Here is a 19,173-nt window from a genome sequence, read left to right on the forward strand (position 1 = left end):
CTCTCACCCACATCTGTGTCACCCGGTCCATGACCAAAAGGCAAGCAGTTTCTTCACATGTCTCTCTGCTCCATGTACCTCCTCCAGGTCTCCTTCTGGCTCCATCCTGCTTCCTTCCTTCCTCAGTCTCCTCTGCAGCTTCTCTCTCTGTCCAGCTCCACCCTCCCTCGGGTGGGGCAGGAAACCTGGAACCTCCCCCTTTCTTGAGGACCACCCAGTTACATTTTGATGTATTCCCATGAGTCTTAGTACCATCGTCCTTACATCCTGGTGCAGCAATAAGTTTCAAGGTCGTATGATCTTTTCCTTTCCCCTAGCTAAGCACTTTGAAAAGCTGCCAAATACCCACCATGTTCCTCCGTTTCTTGCCCTCTAGCGGAACCTTTGAGTCCCTGTCCTGGGTCGGAAAACAGCGCAGAGGACCAGCCTCTTCCGGCCGTGGCAGGAAGTCCGTTGAGGAGGGGCGATTCTGCGTCAGGTGATCGGAGTTTGCGTAGGAGGGATCCGCGATCTGGCCGGACTGACTGACCCAGTCGACAAACTGGCCGCCCGGTCGACGGCCGGGTAGGTGGGGGTATCCTTCGGAGGCGTAACTAAGCTGAGGTAGGTTCATGAGGGGCTTGAACGGCAGTTACCGACCGTCATGGATGAGGGACGGGGGCGGGAAACGGGGTTCTGCCTTCACCCCACCGACTGGCGGCGATACCTGAGCCCAGGGGCGCAAAGACGACGAACCTCGCTCTGCCTGGGCCCGGCGTCCCAGAGGAGAGCTTGGGCTGGCGCCTTGGTCTTTTGTTCTGTGATTACAAGTGGGTGAAGAGGCCCTGGGAAGGGAAGAGGCTCCTACAAACTCTCCTTTCTAGGCAGGTACTCGCCCTAACTCGCTCTGTCCCGCTCCTGAGGTCGTTTCTTTTCTATGGAGGTGTTTTTAATGAGTTTGCCCCTAGTGGAGAGGCTGAAGTCTGGAAGCGTTGTGAACACGGTTGGGCTTGAGAGTAAGACCTGGGTTCGAGATTTCGCCGCCAGCAGCGGGTTTTGCGTTTTGAGCGAAATGCTTTCCCGCTGCAGAACTTCAGTTTTCTCTTTTGTGTAACAGGGCAGTGTTTCTCGAATGCCATCTACTTTTAAGTGCCCCGGTAGGCGTGTTTTGCTACGTGGCGCTCAAGTAAGACTTCTGGTTTATAATCTGTGTAGAAGCCTGGGAAACTGCTATTTGAACGTACGCCCAGGGGCTCCTGTACACGCCGGCATTGGAAGCCCACTGCTTCTAAGTGCTTTCCTGCTGTGAGTACTAGGTTATCCATTCTTTGCCTCGAGGCAGCTGGAGGTGATTCAGGTTCTTTGAAAGAATGGGGATGTTTAGCCCAAAAAAGAGCACTGGAAAGAAATTTTCTTTATAAACTGAAAAAAAAATTTTATGTAGAAGAGGGTTTCTACTTCGTCTTCGGGACTGAAAGTGGCAGATACTTAGAAGGAAGGCAAGATTTTTACTTTATAGGAGAATTTAATGCAGGTAGGAGGTGACCAGCAGTAGATTGAATTGTCTCTAAAGGTAGTGAACTCCATGTGGAAGGAGGTATATAGGTACATTAGGTGGTCCTTTCCAACTTGAAAGTGTGTGGTCCTTAGACACTTGGAATCTTTCTGTTGCTGACTCTGCCCTCAGAATAATCATAAATTCTTTTTCCGGCTCTCTCTTCTTGACACCTCCATCCTTCCAGGTTATATCTAAAAAACTAGTGAAACTGAACTCATGTAATATCCCTGTTGTCCGGCTGCGCACCATCCTTCTTTCTAGGACTTTGGAATGACCCATCAAATAAGGGATCATTAAATGTCTGTTGAATGAGTAACAAAGCAGGTTCTCTCTCCACCCACTTCGGTTTTTGTAGCTTATTTTCTTCGACAGTTTTAAGAAATGCAGCTTCAGATTTTGTGTTTGTTGGGGAGAAGCTATTGAACTCTGGATCACAGAACTGAGGCTTCTTAGTCAAAAGCGCCCCTTTTGGTTATTCAGAACAACCTTTCCTCACTGGAACATAAATCCCTCTTTAATCCTCTTTTCAATGGTTTGTTGGATAAATGTTAAGTCTGAGGAGAGTATTTTTGCTGTTGGCTAACTTTCCATGCAGCATTTAAAACTTGTACTTTCCTTTATGAACTCGCCAGTTCATCTTTACTTTTATATTAATCTGCAGATAATGTTTCTAGCATATCTTTAGTTTTCTAACTAAACATCAAAGCTCTTTATTTTGTGATTTACAAAACTCCAGGTAGATAATTTTTTTAAAAACCTGTTAGAATGCTTATGTTGCTTTATGGAGCAGAGATTCCATATTATGACCCAATTCTGCTGACATACTTATGGCCCCTAACCCCCCCACCAAAAAAAAGAAAAGGCCCTTGGGGTTGAGCCAAGACTTCCTGCCTGTGGTTTTTGTGTGTGTGTGTGTGTGTGTTTTAAGATTTATTTATTTATACAAGCACTGGGTACAGTCAGAAGCGCGGGAGGGTGAGAGAATTCACCAGAGACAGAGTGAGGAGCAGAACAGGCAGACTGATGAAGTACACTGCTGAGGGGAGCAGTGGGCACAGCAGGAGAGGTCTGTCACGCCATGTGGGACCCTCGTTGGCGGCCATGGGTCGAACTGCCGTTGCAGAGGCTGCGGGCATCTTCACAGTCCAACGCTCAACCACTGTGCCACCGAGGAGGCCCTGCTGCCTGTGTTTTTCTGCCTGTGTTTATCTACTTGTTTGTGTTTACTAAAAAATTTTTTTTAAGTTGTGAAATGTTTTTTCAAATACCCAGATGTTAGGTAAAATGATTTTCATTTGATGGTGTCTTTAAAACTTATTAATCTGGGGGCCTCCCTGGTGGCATGAGGGGTTGAGCATCAACACTATGAAGCTATCCACAGCTGCTGCAGCATGAGTTCAATCCCCAGCCAGGGAGGTGACAGACCTCTGCTGTTGCGCCCGCTGCTCCCCTCAGCAGTGTATTTCAGTCAATCCACTGGTCCTACTCCCCATTCTGTCTCTGGTGAATCCTCTCGCCCCCGCCCCTCTGGACTGTACCCCAGTTCTTATATGCATAAATAAATAAACATTAAAAAAAAAAACAACCAACTTCTTTATCTGAAATTTTCCTTTAAAAGGCTACCTAAATCAGGGCCTCCCTAGTGGCCTGGGGGTTAAATTTCTGTGCTATCACCTCTAAGACCTGAGTTTGATCCCTGGCCAGGGAGCTAACCCACATATGGTGGTGCAGCAGACCTCTCCTGTCTTGCTCCCTGCTTCCCCCTTAGCTGTGTATTTCAGTAGGTCCACCTGCTCTGCTTCCCACTCTGTCTGGTGAATACACACACATGCGCGCGCACGCACACGTTACCTCTGGCGTACACCCCAGTTCTTCTATGCATAAATAAATACATCCTTTTTTTTTTTTTTTAAAGCTACCCAAATCAGCATTTCCATAGTATGTTCTTCAGGCTACTTGTATGAAGAGATATCTTTGATAAAAAATATTTTATGATAAAAGTAGGTTGAGGGAAAGCGACATATCCATATTTCTTACTGGGTTTCTTAACACGTTACAGACACTGAGATTTCATGCAATAAAGAAATGCGCCTAATCTTGTTTTTAAGTACAGTGTAGCCAAACTCAGTCAATGTTAAGCTGCTGCTGCTTTTTTTTTTTTTTTTTTTTCAATTGGCACACTGGCAACTGGCAAATTCTAACCTGGAACAAGAGTCTGCAGCTAGTGTCCTGTTGGCCAAATCTGGCCCCAGCGCCTGTTTTTACTTGGCCTGTGAGCTAGGAATGGTTTTTATATTTTTAAATGAGAAATAAAGATTATTATTTCATGATTTGTGAAAATTACAGGAAAATCAATTTTAAGTGTCCATAAATTCGATTTTATTTTGGAACACAGCCTCACCTATTTATTGTTTAGTGCAACTGAGCTGGGTTATTGCCCCAAAGACCAGTCCACAGAGTCTAAAATTCACTCTATGTATATAGCTCTTTGCAGGAAAAAAGGCCCTGACCTGCATCATGTACATTTTTTAAACTCTTATTTTTCATTTTTACTTATTTTTTGCATCACAGCCTAAGTTTCAGATGTGCATTATTAAAAATGAACTTGTGTACAAACTACATTAAGTTCATTACTAAACTATTTTAACGAATAACTTTATGAGCAGAATCAGAAGACTGTTTCTTGATGGCAGTTTCTATTGTAGTTCCTATATATTTGTTTATTTTTACAGATTTTGGATACTTACAAAAATTCAGAGGAAAAAAAGTCTGTCCTGAAAATCCTGTTTTGAAAGTTTCTAAATTTCTGGTTTTTTGAAATATCTCCATTACTAAGAAATAGACATTTTGTAATTCTTTTTATTTTTATATAGAGTTGTTACATCTTTTTTTCCTCTAGTTTTATTAATTTACCAATTATTTACTATATAATTTTGGGATTGCAGTGTCACACCTTCATGTGTGCACATGCTTCACCCAGTGTCCACAGAGTGCCAGTGCCAGTATGTAATCACCTTTCCTCCCCTATACTCTCCTCCCCACCCCCTCTGGTATCCCTTATATTTTTCACAAAGTCTCAGAATAATTTTTGTTGTGTTTTGCCTGTTGTTTTCTTTCCTTTTTTTTTATAGTCCACAAATGAGTGAACCTTCAGGTAATTGTCTTTCACTTTCTGACTTACTTCATGAAGCATAATCAAGATTATCCATTTTGTCCTAAAAGACACTATTTCATCTTTTGTAATAGCTACATAATACTCATTGAGTATATATTCCACAACTTCTTTACCTAATCTAATTGTAGGCATTTAGGTTGTTTCTATAACTTGGCTGTTGTGAACATAGGGAGCATAGATCTTTTGTTTTAGTGTTTTCATCTTCTTTGGATAAATGCCTAGCAGTGGGATCATTTGGTATTTACTTTTTTTGGGGGGGGGGCGGTTTGAGGAACCCCTGTATCATTTTGTAGAGACTACACCGAGTTATATTCCAGCAACATTGCATGAGTATTCCTTTTTCTCCACATCCCCATCAATAGTCATTTGTAATTCTGTTTTTTTTTTTTTTTTTTTTTGTTTTTTTTAAAGATTTATTTATTTATTTATACAAGCACTGGGTACAGTCAGAAGCGCGGGAGGGTGAGAAAATCCACCAGAGCCAGAGCGGGGAGCAGAGCAGGCAGAACGACCGAAGCACACTGCTGAGGGGAGCAGCGGGCGGCAGGAGAGGTCTGCGTGCCATGTGGGACCCTCCTCCGGTGGCCGGGGAGCAGCCGGGGATCGAACCGGCGCTGCAAGGCTGCGGGCAGCCTGGCAACCCCGCGCTCAACCGCTGCGCCACCAGGGAGGCCCTGTAATTCTGTTTTTCAGTGAATCTATTAAAGCTTCAGCTTCTCCTTTGAAAACTTTTTTATTTTGAAATACTTTTGGCATAAAAATTTTACAAAAATAATACACAAACTGGGCCTCCCTGGTGGGGCAAGGGGTTAAGCACCGCACTATGAAGCAATCCGCAACCTCTGCAGCATGAGTTCAATCCTTGGCTGGCCAGGGAGCAACCCACATGGTGCAGCAGACCTCTCCTGATTTGCCCACTGCTCCCCTCAGCAGTGTATTTCAGTCAATCCGCCTGTTCTGTTCCCCACTCTGTCTCTGGTGAATCCTCTCACCCCCTGCATCTCTGGCCTGTATCCCAGCTCTTGTGTGCACAAATAAAATACAAAAACATTTAAAACAAACAATACACAAACTTCCTGTATATCTTCATCCAACTTCCTTGAGTTTAGTTAGCATTTTATATAACCATATTAAAATGACTTAACCAAGAAATTTAACACTAACATAACACTGCTAACCAGTCTATAGACTATTCATCACTTTCCATTAGTCCCAATGAGGTACTTTTTCTGTTCCAGGATCCACATGCAGTTGTCAGTGTTCAGTCTAAAGCTAGGACAGTTCCTCAGTCTTTTTTGTCTTTCATGCCTGTACATTTTGGAAGAGGACTGGCCAATTCTTTTTTACAAAGTTTCTCAGCATTTTATTTGAGATATAATTCACATGTCATAAAATCCACCATTATAAAGTATACAGCTCAGTGATTTTTTTTTAAGATTTATTTCATTTATGCATACAGAAACTGGGGTGTAGGCCAGAGGTGCCAGGGGGTGAGAGGACTCACTAGAGACAGAGTAGGGAGCAGAACAGGCAGATCTACTGAAACACACTGCTGAGGGGAGCAGCAGGCAAGACAGGAGAGGTCTGCTGTGCTATGTGGGTTGCTCCCTGGCAGGGGATCGAACTCATGTAGCAGTGGATGGGAATAGCTTGATAGTGCTGAGACTTAACCCTTGCACCACCAGAGAGGGCCCCATTTCAGTGATTTTTTAAAGTATATATGCAAGGTTGTGCAGCCATCACCACTATCTTAATTTTTAGAACTTTATTATCACACCCAAAAGAAACTGTGTACATTAACAGTCACTATTCTCCCCTCTTCCAGCCCCCTCGCAACCACTAATCTCCGTTGCTGTGACCTTTTGTGTTCTTTCATTAAGCATAACGTTCTTAAGGTTCATTCGTATTGTAGCTTGTATCAGTGCTTCCTTACCTTTTTATTGCTGAATAATATTCCACTGTAGGGAATTAGCACATTTAGAGTACTCACTTGCCAGTAGATAGACATTTAGGATTTTTCCATCTTTTTGTTGAGTAATGATTCTGTTAACATTCATAAACAAATTTTTGTTTGAACATATTTTTATTTCTCTTAGATATGTCTGCCTGGTGTGGAATCACTATGTCATATGGCAACTCTGTGTTTAACATTTTTTTTTTATATACAATAGCTGGGGTACAGGCCAGAGGAGCGGGTGGGTGAGAGAATTCACCAGAGACAAAGTGGGGCAGAACAGGCAGACAAACCGAAGGCACTGCTTTCCGGGGAGCAGCGGGCACAACAGGAGAGGTCTGTTGCGCCATGTGGGACTCTCCCTGGCCAGCCGGCAATCGAACCTGTGCTGCAGAAGCTGTGAACAGCTTCACAGCGCTGCGCTCAACCCACTGCACCACCAGGGAGCCCCTGTGTTTAACATTTTGAGGAAACTCTAAATTGTCTTTCCTAGTAGCTGTACTATTTCACATTTCTTATTAGCAAAATATGAAGGTTCCTATTTCTCCACATTCTCTTTAACACTTGTTATTATTACATTCATCCTAGTGGGTATGCGTCTCCGTCTCCCTAATGACTTTTGATGTTGAACATCTTTCCATGTGTATATATGTATATCTTCTTTGGAGACGTGTCTATTCAGATTCTTTGTTCATTTTGTAATTGAATTATTAGTCACCATGTTCAGTTTGCATGTAAATATTTAAATAATTTGCATATCTCTTGAAGCACTTTAAAGTTATCTCAAAGCGCAAAGTCTCAGTTAGTGCCGGTAGCTCCCTGATCTGCATGTAGTTGGATTTAGACATGCCAAAGCACAGAGTAAGTTCATTTGAAGCTGCTGACCAGGAAGAGCTGTTGTGAGCGTGGTCATCCAACGGGTACTGCAGGCTCATCTAAGATGTGACAAGACCTAGGGGACCTGCATTCAGGAGCTGCTCTGACATTTGTCTGGTCAGAGGCAGGAAGTAGGAGTCCGTGCTGGTTCAGAATGCTGGAGACTGGCCACAGCCTTGGGCAGCTGCTCGTGGCAATAGACATAGCAGTGTACCTGTGTCTCTCTTGACCCTATAGCATTTTGGCTTCACCTTTAGCTTCATTAAAGAGAACCTTTATTACAGTTGTTTTCTTTTCTTCTGTTCCCTCCCACAAGTACAGATCATGCACTACTTAGTTCTATATCTTGCTTTTTACTGCAAACATTTAAATGCTTATGTTTCCATGTTTTTTCTGTAAGCATTACTACTAATGCATTTAACCATTCACTTATTCAATAAATCAATAAACCATTTAGTCTTACTGTATAGATATAATGTATATACAAACAGCATGTTCTTTTTTTTTTTTTTTTAAAGATTTATTTATTTATACAAGCATTGGGTACAGTCAGAAGCATGGGAGGGTGAGAGAATTCACCAGAGCGGGGAGCAGAGCAGGCAGAAGGACGGAAGTACACTGCTGAGGGGAGCAGCGGGCGGCAGGAGAGGTATGCGCGCCATGTGGGACCCTCCTCCGGTGGCCGGGGAGCAGCCGGGGATTGAACCAGTGCTGCAGAGGCTGCGGGCAGCTTCGCAACCCAGCGCTCAACTGCTGCGCCACCAGGGAGGCCTCAAACAGCATGTTCTTAGTAGGTAGAGATCTAGGGTTTTTTTTTTCTGACCCAGATACAGAAAATATTTTTGTTTTTATTTTTTTCTGACCCAGATGCATAAAATATTTATTTTATATATATTTTACATTGTTCTTCCTTTTTGTACAATGCATGCTTTCTCCTTTCAGGTGTAGTACCCACAAAATTCCTGTCACCAACTCACCTGTGCACCATCACCATAGTCCCTTGTGTAAGAACACATTCCCTCCCCTGTTTTGCTCCCTCTCCCTCCCCCTCTCCTGCTGAATGTCTCTGATTAATAGTTGCCTGTTAATTTTGTTTCCTAATTTATTATAATTTTTTTTCCTGGTCCCTTATTTGGTTCCCCTACATTCCTCCTATAAGTGAAACCATCCAATATTTTTTTTTATTCTGGTTTATTTCATAATCCTTTCCAGCTCCATCCATGTTGCTGCAAATGGCATGAATTTATCATTTTGGGTTGCTGAATAGTATTCCATTGTGTATATATACCACATCTTCTTGATCCAGTCATCTATTTTGGAGCATATGGGTTGTTTCCATATCTTATCTATTGCATATTGTGCTGCAGTAAACATAGGGGTGCAGGTATCCTTTTGAATTAATGCTCCTTCCACCATTCTTTCTGTCTCTGATTTTGATAAGTACCTTTCATAAGTGGAATCATACAATGTTTGCCTTTTTGTGACTGGCTTATTTCACTTAGCATAATATCCTTCAGGTCCAACCGTGTTGTGGCAAATGTCAGAATTTTGATCCTTTTTAAGGCTGAATAATATTCCATTGTATGCATATACCGCATTGTAGCTATTGTGAATAATGCAACTGTGAACATGGGTGTACAAATCACTTCTGGACCCCACTTTCCATTACTTTGAGTTTATACCCAGAAATAGAATTGCCAAATCTCGTGGTGATTATACTTTTAATATTCTGAGAAACTGCCTTTACTATTTTCCACATCTGTACCATGTTACATTCCCACCAAAGTGCACAAGATTAAAGTTTCTCCACATACTTACCAATACTTGTTATTGTTGAGTTTTTGATAGTAGCCATCATAATGGGTATGAACTGGTATTTCATAGTTTTGATTTGCATTTCACTAGTAATGTTGAACATCTTTTCATGTTGTTATTGGCCTTTTGTACATCTTCTTTGGAGAAATGTCTATTTGAATCCTTTGCCCATTTTTTAATCAGATTGTTTCTTTATTATCGATTTTTAGGAGTTCTTTTTTTTTTTAAAGATTTATTTATTTATGCATACAAGAGCTGGAGTACAGACCTGATATGCAGGGGGTGAGAGGATCCACCAGAGACAGAGTGGGGAACAGAACAGGCAGACTGAAATACATTGCTGATGGGAGCAGCAGTCAAGACAGGAGAGGTCTGCCTCATCATGTGGGTTGCTCCCTGGCCAACCGGGGATAGAACTTGTGCTTCAGAGGCTGTGGATTGCTTTATAGTGCGGTGCTTAACCCCTTGCACCACCAGGGAGGCAGGCCCAGGAGTTCTCTATTTTTGATAATTTTAATAACTTCATATTTTTGATATGAAGCTTTTATTAGATTTATGACTTGCAGATAGTTTGTCCCATTGTAAGTGGCCTTTTTACTCTGTTTATAGTGTCTTTTGATGCATGCAGTTTTAAAATTTTTGTCAAGTCTGATTTGTCTATTTTACATTTTGTTGTCTGTGTCTTTGGTGTCATATCCAATAAATCATTGCCAGAAATATAGTTTGTAAAATAGGGAAGAAGCCACCAAGTTTTTTCTGGCTGAGATTCTTTGAAGTGGCCTTAATTGGTGCATGACTGCCAAGACCCCTACTTCTCTGCTCCTCACACCAACTAGGGATGATAATGGGTTGTTTCCTTATTTCACTGAGCAGTGGGAGCAAAGTACCGCTGAGTGGTGGTGCTTTTGTTTCCCCCACTGACTAGAGAACTTGCAGAAGTCAGAAGCAGCTCTTCCATATGGTCATTGAGCCAGGCCATGCCTGCTTCTATGGAGCTAGCCTAGGGGACTGGTTTTGCCATTCCACCGTAGAACACAGTCACCAAGTTGACACCCAAGGTAGTCTCATAGCACCTGACTTTAACATTCATGTTCCCATTGCTCCTCAGAAGCATTTTGTGATGTAGGCATGGCAGGGTTTTTAAAGATAGCAAAGTCCAGGAAATTATTTTTTCCTAAAACTGTCCTTTCTGCAGAGGCATTTCTCAGTGTGAGGCACTTTTAAAAATAGTAGTTAAATTCTGCCTTGACCATGGACTCCTTTGAAAGCAGTAACCAGAACTTTGTTTGATTTATTTATCATTGACCTAGTTTTTGGCATTCTCAATGTTTCCCAAACTTCACTGACAATAAACAGTGAATGGAGGGGGCTAGGGACACAAGACTGTTTTGTAAAGGTCAATATTAAAAATCATTCAAAAAGGTGCCGTTTAGTTTTATTATTTTTAACCGTGGGTGGGCTATCTTACATGTACTTTCCTGATGGCCCTCCTTGGGACCTCATATTGAAAGGACAAGCGAGATTGTTTGATCAAGCATATGCTATATAGAAAGTTTTATCCTTCATTGGTTAAATCTCATCAACCTATTTCATTTTTTTTATACTCTACATTCACAGTGTTGTGTTTTGTTTTTTTCTTAAAGATTTTTTTTTATTTATGCATACAAGAACTGGGGCACAGGCCAGAGGTGTGGTGGGTGGGAGGATTCGCCAGAGACAGAGCGGGGAACAGAACAGGCAGACTGACCAAAGTACACTGCTGAGGGGAGCAGCTGGCCAGTCAGGAGAGGTCTGTTGCACTATGTGGGCAGCTCCTGCCCAGGGATCAAACTCATCCTGCAGTGGCTGCGTATTGTTTCATAGGTTACATCTTAACCCCTTGCGCCACCAGGGAGGCCCCCGTTCACAGTGTTTTAGAGGTCTTTAGCTCAGATAAAATCTGAATTAATGAGAATTCACTGACTATGTGAAACAAAAGCAAAACTCTCATTTTGAAAACTTATCTGATAACAAAGGGAGGACAGAAATAAATTGACCCTGTTTGCAGATGAAGACCCTGGTAATGAGTGGAAGAGCTGAGCATCAGACTAGATGAGATGGCTAAAGATTGTTCCTTTCTCTGGGTTATGCCAGAAATCCACAGCTGTTAACTGTGGAATGAAGCCAGCCTGAAGATCTTTCCTTTAATACAATATTTTACCAATTACCCACTACTCATGCATTTATTGAAAATCTACTCTCTGTCAGACTCTGCTTATGGTTTTAGGAAGTCACTAACTTGAGGAATAATTCAGTAAACTATCCATCCTTTTTGTGGGTAGTGTTATATCCAGTAAAGATGAGTACCAGTTTGCTAAGTTGAACCTCTTTCTAGTTGCAGATCCCTGATTTTTTTTTCGTTTGTTTAAGTTTTGGACAATATTTTTTTTTTAATTACTCAACAGTAGTTATGTAACATTTCTAATTCTGAAAAACATAATCTCTGAAGAATGTCTTCAGAGACATAGGATACTGATTTTCCATAACTTTACTTGATTAGATTGATTCATATTGAACTGTACAGTTCTAAGTCTCCTCGGCATCAGCTCCATCAACCCACACACATTTGTGAGGTGCTCCAGAGGTGCCTGTCCCTGTGCTGAGTAAGGCACCTGGAAGCTGAGTTTCGGGCTTGAGACAAAACATGTGAACACATCACTAAGCACATTGACTTGGGAGGTGGGAAGTTTTGCCTCTGACTGGCTCTGCGACCTTGGGCAAGTGACCTAACTATTCTGAGCTTTAAGATAACATCCCCAGGGTTGATGTTAACAATAGTGTAGTAGTGTTTACTTCAAAGGCAGGCTGTAAAGATTAAATGAGATAATTCATGTAGGAGGATGAACAGATGTTATTCATAAAGATATTCGTAGTGATAATAAATATAACAAGTGCCTACTAATTTTAACACTTAGGGAGAAATTTTTATTTTGTCTGCATCAAACTAAGTGTGTTCCATTCTGGATTTCCTCATACACAGTTCTGATGTCTCATCTCCTCTGCCTTCAAGGAATGATGTTCATTCAGAAAGAGAAGTTGTGACTCATTCGTTCAGCAGATTAACCAAATGTCTGCTGACTGCATAGCTCTGTGGGGAATATAAAAAGCAGTGTACTTTCAGTGTGCTCTGTGAGAGACCTCATAGTTGAGGGAAAAGTAATATTTCTTGAGCAAAATAACTTTGTACTAAGCACTTGCTGTTTAATCTGTTTAATCTCACAACTATCCTGTGAGGATGTAATAAGCCCCTTTCTCACAGATGAGTAAAACAAAGTCTGAAAGAGAAAATAGTGAGTAAAGTCTCAGAGTAAATGGCAGGGCTGAGATTTGAATCCTAAACCATCAGATTCTTCTGTGCCTTGCTAGTTTTTTAGGGATAAAAGCCCCTAAGAAGTTGAGGAACATTTTAAAACAGTGCTATAAAGGATGAGAAAGATAGTCTCGGATGACTCTTAAAATCTTGTGCTAGTGCTAGTTCAAATCCTATTTTTTGTAAAACCTGATAAGTTAAGGAAAATGGTTGAAATGTTAACATACACACACAAAAAAAAACCCTTTCAACTTAGAAATAGTGAAAGAAAAGTTGAAAAGCTAGAAATAGCCGACCCTAGAATTCTTACTCAAATATGTGTTGCATTTGGAAATTGTTCTCTAAGACCTAGCACAGTGCATGGAACATAATAGTTTTCAATAACTAATTAGTGGATGAATTAGTGAATGTAAAATATCTTTACAAGTTTGCAAAATTATATTTCTCTTGTGACTTACGTTCTCTTTTGAAAACATGTATGTCATTGGTAAGGCTGTGGAAAATAGGCACTGTTGTGTATTTCTGATGGCATTAAAAACCTGGCACATCATTTCTGGAAGTTGTTTGGTGCTGTCTATCAAAATGACAAATAGACATACCCTTTGACCCAGCAGTTCTACTTCTGAAATTTGTCCTAACCATGTATCTAGTAATAGTGGTCTTCAGGATGGGAAACAGGGTGACTGTGTTCCAAGGATGAGACTTTTCCATCTACAACCAAAAGGATGAGTAAATGTGTGACTTTTGTACAACTCATATGGACATGTTTGTTATTAACAAATGAGTAAAATTTTTAAATGTAAAAATCTCAGAGAATTATGCCAAGGATCATCACACTAAATGAATTTCCTTTATCAAATTGCTTTCCTTTTTGTCTTCTACTGAGATCTGAAGGTATGGGATCTTTAACATTTTACTATATTTTTCTGAGTATTAATAACAAAGTTCTAAAAATAAAAAATGGCAGGTGCAGATAAGTATAACAAAAAACACTTAAGAAATTTGCCCACAATTCCATTATTCAGAGACTACTGTAGTTCTATTTTTGGCCTCTTTTTTTCCCCCAAATTTTTCATTGTTTTTAATCTGTTACTATGCATTATGTTCAGTTTTGTATGTAATTTTGTATCCTGATTTTTTTTTTTTTACTTAATATCATGTTATGTAATTAAAATTCCCATGTAAGTAAAATCTCTGTGGAAATTTTTAGTGACTGTCTCTAGCATGTGGGTTTATTTGTTTACTTAGGGGATAGGACTGAATGGAGAAAGGAAGACTAGGATTGTGGAACTTTTTCTAAGGTGAGCCCAGCTGATGAAGAATGAAGGGCTCCAGGACTACAAGACCTTTCTGCCTCAGTCTCAGTGCTTGCTGCCCTACCACCCTAAGGTCCCTGGGTTCCAGCAACACTGGACTCAGCCAGTGAATTGTGCACTTATCCGGTATGCTGTGTCTACGCCCTCCCCAGTGTCCCCTGCCCTCACACACACTACACAGTTCTGTCAGTGCCCAGCACACTGGACTGCCTTGTTGGTTTACTTGTTTGTGTGCTGTCCTTTAGACTGAAATCCATATCCTGTATCCTGAATGCCTGGCAAACAGGATTGTTAAATCTTTGAAGGTAGGAGTGGGGTTGGTTGAACAGATAGTGAGATTATGTGATGCCAGAGAAAAGGACCAATGCAGCCCCCAGGAAAATAGAGCATTCTCCTTTGTCCTTTTGGATCCAAAAGGACATTCACGAATGCCCTTGATCCTACATTTGAGGGCCAGGCCTCTGTGAGTTTAAAACAAACTTAACACCATTGAGACTCTATAACTTTAGGGCCAGGTTTCTATGGATTCCAAGTTCCAGGCAACTTACTCAGATTTCTTTCCACTCCAGCCTTCCGTGAGTGTGATGTAGACATTCTCGGAATATGGGTCCTGTCTTTGTGGTCCAGGCACAACCTAATGAGCAGCAGCACTGACAGGCTCGGGCAGGACAAGGTATCTGGCAGGAAACTTCTGTTTAAACAAGCATGTGCCCACAGGAATAAGACTCTTTTGGGTTTCTCCCTTCAAACATGCCGATTTTTTATCATCCCAATTTATGATCTTCATAAGTAGGATTTCTTAGATGCTTCTGTATCCCCTAGCCCAGGATTTCTTAGAGGTAAAGCAACAGAGAAGGCAGGTAATACCAGCAATAGATATTAAATACCTGCCTTTTCTAGAACCTGAGAACTGAACTCAAGAATGCTGCAAAGAGATTTCTTAATAATGTGCACCTCTTACCTTCATGTCCCTGCTCAGTTCCTGTGAGGTGGGCCAGGCCAGCCCTGGGAAGGTAATAGGAGTGAGGCTGCTGGCTTGGTCAACTTCAGCTGTCAGCCCTGCGTTCCTGAGGGATCATTATGCATTACAAATCTGCCTTAGTCCCATCACCACGTGTGCTGCCCTAGGAACTCAAATTTAGTAATGTTTTTCAAAGCTGGGTGTGAACTTGTTTCTTAATTTGTCCACTCTGTTCCAGGTGGACCAGGTGCTAGTGGTTGGAAATCGCAGCAGACTTGTTCCCTACTCCACCCCCATCCCCAAGTTTATCTGACCTCTCCCCACTCCCTGTGGATTGTAGCTGAGAACTGTGCATTCCAAAGGATAGTCTCTGAGGTTACTGACCCACCTGAACTCTGTACTGTGCTGTAACACTTTGTGCTTTTGATAGAATTTTCCTCTTCAAGAGCTGAGTTTCCAAACTTTTCATCAGAGACTATCTGGAGTGGAAGGTGGGAATGCTTATCAAAAAATATAGTTTCTTGATTAAGATTCAGACCCTATATAAATCACAGAAAGGGTCTGGGAACCAGATCCATGGGAAGGTGTCTTATTTAGGAAATACAAGCAAGTTTGATGATTAATAAGTCTTATAATTATCCATGTGTCTTCCTAATCTCCTATTCTAGACTCCTGGAACTAAAACTGATCTTGCTCTTCTTTGTGACCCCCACCTACCCCCCACACCCACGCACACAGTTGGTAGTACCAGACCTTAAATGTAGTTGGTATTGAAGATATCTGTTGGTTGAATGAGTAAGTGAATGAGTAGTGGGTTTGTTCTTTACTTCAGAGAACATAAAAGTTTCAGTTTTGCATGATGTATTTGAGGGAAAACAAAGACCAGGTGTTTAATTTTGTAAGGCTGAATGTTAAAGGGGTGACGTGTAAGAGTGATAAGAATGCTGATGTTGTATTGGGAAGTCTGAATTTGGCACAATGGCCTTGGGCAAGTCCTCTAACCTCCCTGGCCTGATGTCTTCCTTTGTAAAATGGAGTCAGGATCAGAATTGGTAATACAAAGAGACGTGCTTTTAAAACTAGAAAATGGATTCATGTCAGGAGTGAAGAATGGTCAGGGGCACAGAACAGGGTTGTCGTATGATCAAGTCAAAGTCCTTTAGCCTTATAGAGAGCCGAAAAGATTTCAGTAGGCTGGTAGTATAGGCATGCTCATGCTAAGGATCTGCTTCTTTTTTTACTCTGTCCAGTTCCTGAACCTACTAGGGTCCTCTATCTTCTAGACCACTATCCTCATCCTTCTTGTCCCTTGAGGCTGTGGCCACATTCTCTTGTTCTGCACATGTTCAATGGACAGCCCCCAGAGAAGACTGCTCATCTCTGCCATGCTGCCCTGGTGTGGTGAGGTTCCTTGTATGAGGGTGGGAAGGAGATGAAAGCAGGCTCCCGGGATAGGTATGCAGCACCAAGGCCCAGGAATTATTGCAAAGAGAGGTTTGTGAATATCAAGCCTGGGATTTGACCAAACTCAGTCATGTATGCCTGCACCCCCTCACTCAGCAAATAATTGAGTGTCTATCAAGATGTCTCAAGAGTCCACATAGGGACCAAATGGTCAGTCTACTAAGAATTAGAGTGAGGGTATGTGGTCTGCTTTGAGTTAGGACAAGCAGGCCTATCCTAATTCCTTACTGGTACGTGGCTACTGTATGTGTAAACTCTGGGCTCACCTGTTACTGGCTCCTAACCGTTCTTACCCTGATATCTTCCTTGACCCTGATTGTCCCCTTAGGCCTATGGGTAAGAGAACCTTGGTGTGTCCGGGAAGTGGAGAGGGCAGGGGACCATGGTAAGAGGCAGCACAATCCCCTATTACCTTGCAGGCCCTCCAGGTCACTGTGTTATCTCACAGGACTACCTCGGCAGCCCTGCAGGAGGCAGGGCTCACTTACCAAGTGAGAAAAGAGGGTTGGATCCTCAAGGGATCTATCCAGGGCCACATCACTAGTTAGTGGTGGAGCCAGTTTTTCAAAATAGGAAGAAACTGCAATATTGGGGAACCATTTTTAAATGTACTGTTTCTCTTTTGTATGACTTCAAAATCAACATATGTAAACTTTGCAGTTTTGTAAATGGGGGCGACTTAGAAAGGAAAAGTCACTACTTCTAAGCCCCCACCAATACAGCGGCACTATTCACAGCTTGGTATGTTTTTCCACATACCAAAAAAATCTGTTAAAAGAGATTTTCTAATATTTTTATTCATTATCAGTATAACAAATATTATAATATACGTGCTTGTTTACAGTTTCCTTCTTTTAAAACCTTAATATAAAAAACTAACACCTGCTTGTCATAAAATATTAAACCAAAGCAAGAATATAAAATTTAGAGTTCCTAGCCCTCATAATCCAAAACTAGCTTTTAATAATTTATTTTATTCCTTCTGAACATTTGCTTTGCTTGTGTGTGTGTATGTATTATATATATTTTGTTTTTCCCCAGATAAATCCATATATATATATATTCTTCCACAACTTGATCATCTTTTTTTTTTTAATTTATTTATTTATGCATACAAGAACTGGAGTACAGGCCAGAAGTGCAGGGCTTGGGGGTAGGGGTGAGAGGATGCACCAGAGACAGAGTGGGGAACAGAACAGGCAGATTGACCTAAGTACACTGCTGAGGGGAGCAGCGGGCGAGACAGGAGAGGTCTGCTGCGCCATGTGGGTTGCTCTCTGGCCAGCCGGGGATTGAACTCGTGCTACAGAGGTTGTGGATTGCTTCACAGTGCTGTGCTTCATCCCTTTCACCACCAGGGAGGCCCAAAACTGATCTTTTTTAAAGATGCTTTTTATTATGGACAATTACAAGTACATACAAAAGCAAACATTGAACCCTCATTCATCATCCCACTTCAACAACTTTCAACTTCCCAGTTCTTTTCTCTCAACTTTGACTTTTTCTCCAGTAGTATTTTAAAGTAAATCCCAAACGTCTGTCACCCCTTCATAAGTGCTTATGTATCCTTAGCAGCTGAGAATTTTTTAAAAACACCACATAATGCCATTTTCATACCCAATAAAATTATCAGTAATTCCCTAATATCATCAAATATCCAGGCTAACTCCAGTTTTTGTCAAGCATCTCACAAATGTCTTCTTAGAATTTTCTTTCAGTCTGGTTCCAGTGAGAGCCACACAGTGCCATAGTGGTATGCCTCAAGTTTCCATCTGTAAAACTCCATGCCCTGTGCATACTTTTTTTTTTTTTCTTTTTGAGAACTTGGGTTCTATCAGAAGTATCACATTCTGCATTTTCTGATTGTAACCCCAACCCCCTGGCATTGTTTAACACATACATCTGTGCACTATATTGTCTATGAACATATAATTTGTTTTAGAAACTTGGTGGATTAGTCTGTTTCAAGAGTGCTTCATTGTTGGTTCCGTGTGCTTCCTGTTACATCACATTGGGAGACTGTCAATGAGATTGATCTGTGAACCTGATTGTCTTTTTGTTGTTTACAGTTGTCTTTCTACATTTGTACACAGTCCTTAATTTTTTAAAGTGGTTTTAGGGTTTTATTATTTGTTTGTCTTAGAGAAACAGATGTGTCAGGCACATGAGCTGGAACCATGAAGAAGGGCCATAATGCAGCCCTCAGAAGCAGGCTCCATTCTAAGAAGAAATGAACACATATGTATTGAGAGGAGGAAGCACTAGGTCAGGGGGAAAGTCTTGGAGTCAAGGCCATCAAGGCCCTGGTGCTGCCAGCAGCCAGCTGCCCTTCTGGGACATTACGTAAAATGATGTAACTGAGTGAAAAAGTGGCGGAGAGCCCGTCTTCTCTCCCTGCTCAAGTCTCTGAGCTGCTGTTGTAGAGAGGGATGCTCGTGAGTCCAGAGTACTGAGTCGGTAGGAAGGCTTTTTGGTCTGAGAAGACTGTTGCTTTTTGGTCCTTATCTTATCATACTTTGGAAGCAGAAATAAGGGGGTCTTCTGAGCTCCAGTGGTGAGTCCCAGACTTGTGGGGAAGATGCCTTCTTTGGAGAGTGGGTGAGATATCTGGAGCAGCAATCTCAGAGCTGGATAGGGACACCTAGGAGACCATGTAGTCCAGTGCCTCGGTTTACAGACGAAAAATTGTGGCCCAGAGAGGAAAAAAGAGTTTCCAGTAACCATCT

General features: G+C 41.6%; 1 protein-coding gene across 2 annotated transcripts in view; it reads left to right on the top strand.

Moving 5' to 3' along the window:
* Window positions 1–430: 430 nt before the first annotated feature.
* The window catches only part of RNF185 (ring finger protein 185), a 35,541-nt gene continuing 16,798 nt past the window's right edge, over window positions 431–19,173 (top strand). The window contains exon 1 of one of the 2 annotated variants that reach the window (XM_037510919.2): window positions 431–603. The gene's annotated coding sequence lies outside the window, so the exon portion shown is untranslated. Of the gene's footprint in view, window positions 604–13,954; window positions 14,149–19,173 lie in introns of those variants that run through there. The other variant, XM_054695255.1, reaches the window with a different exon arrangement.

Source organism: Talpa occidentalis, unplaced genomic scaffold (assembly GCF_014898055.3).
Source record: "Talpa occidentalis isolate TD23 unplaced genomic scaffold, MPIMG_talOcc4v2.1 talOcc4.14, whole genome shotgun sequence".
In the NCBI taxonomy this organism is placed as follows: Eukaryota; Metazoa; Chordata; class Mammalia; order Eulipotyphla; family Talpidae; genus Talpa; species Talpa occidentalis.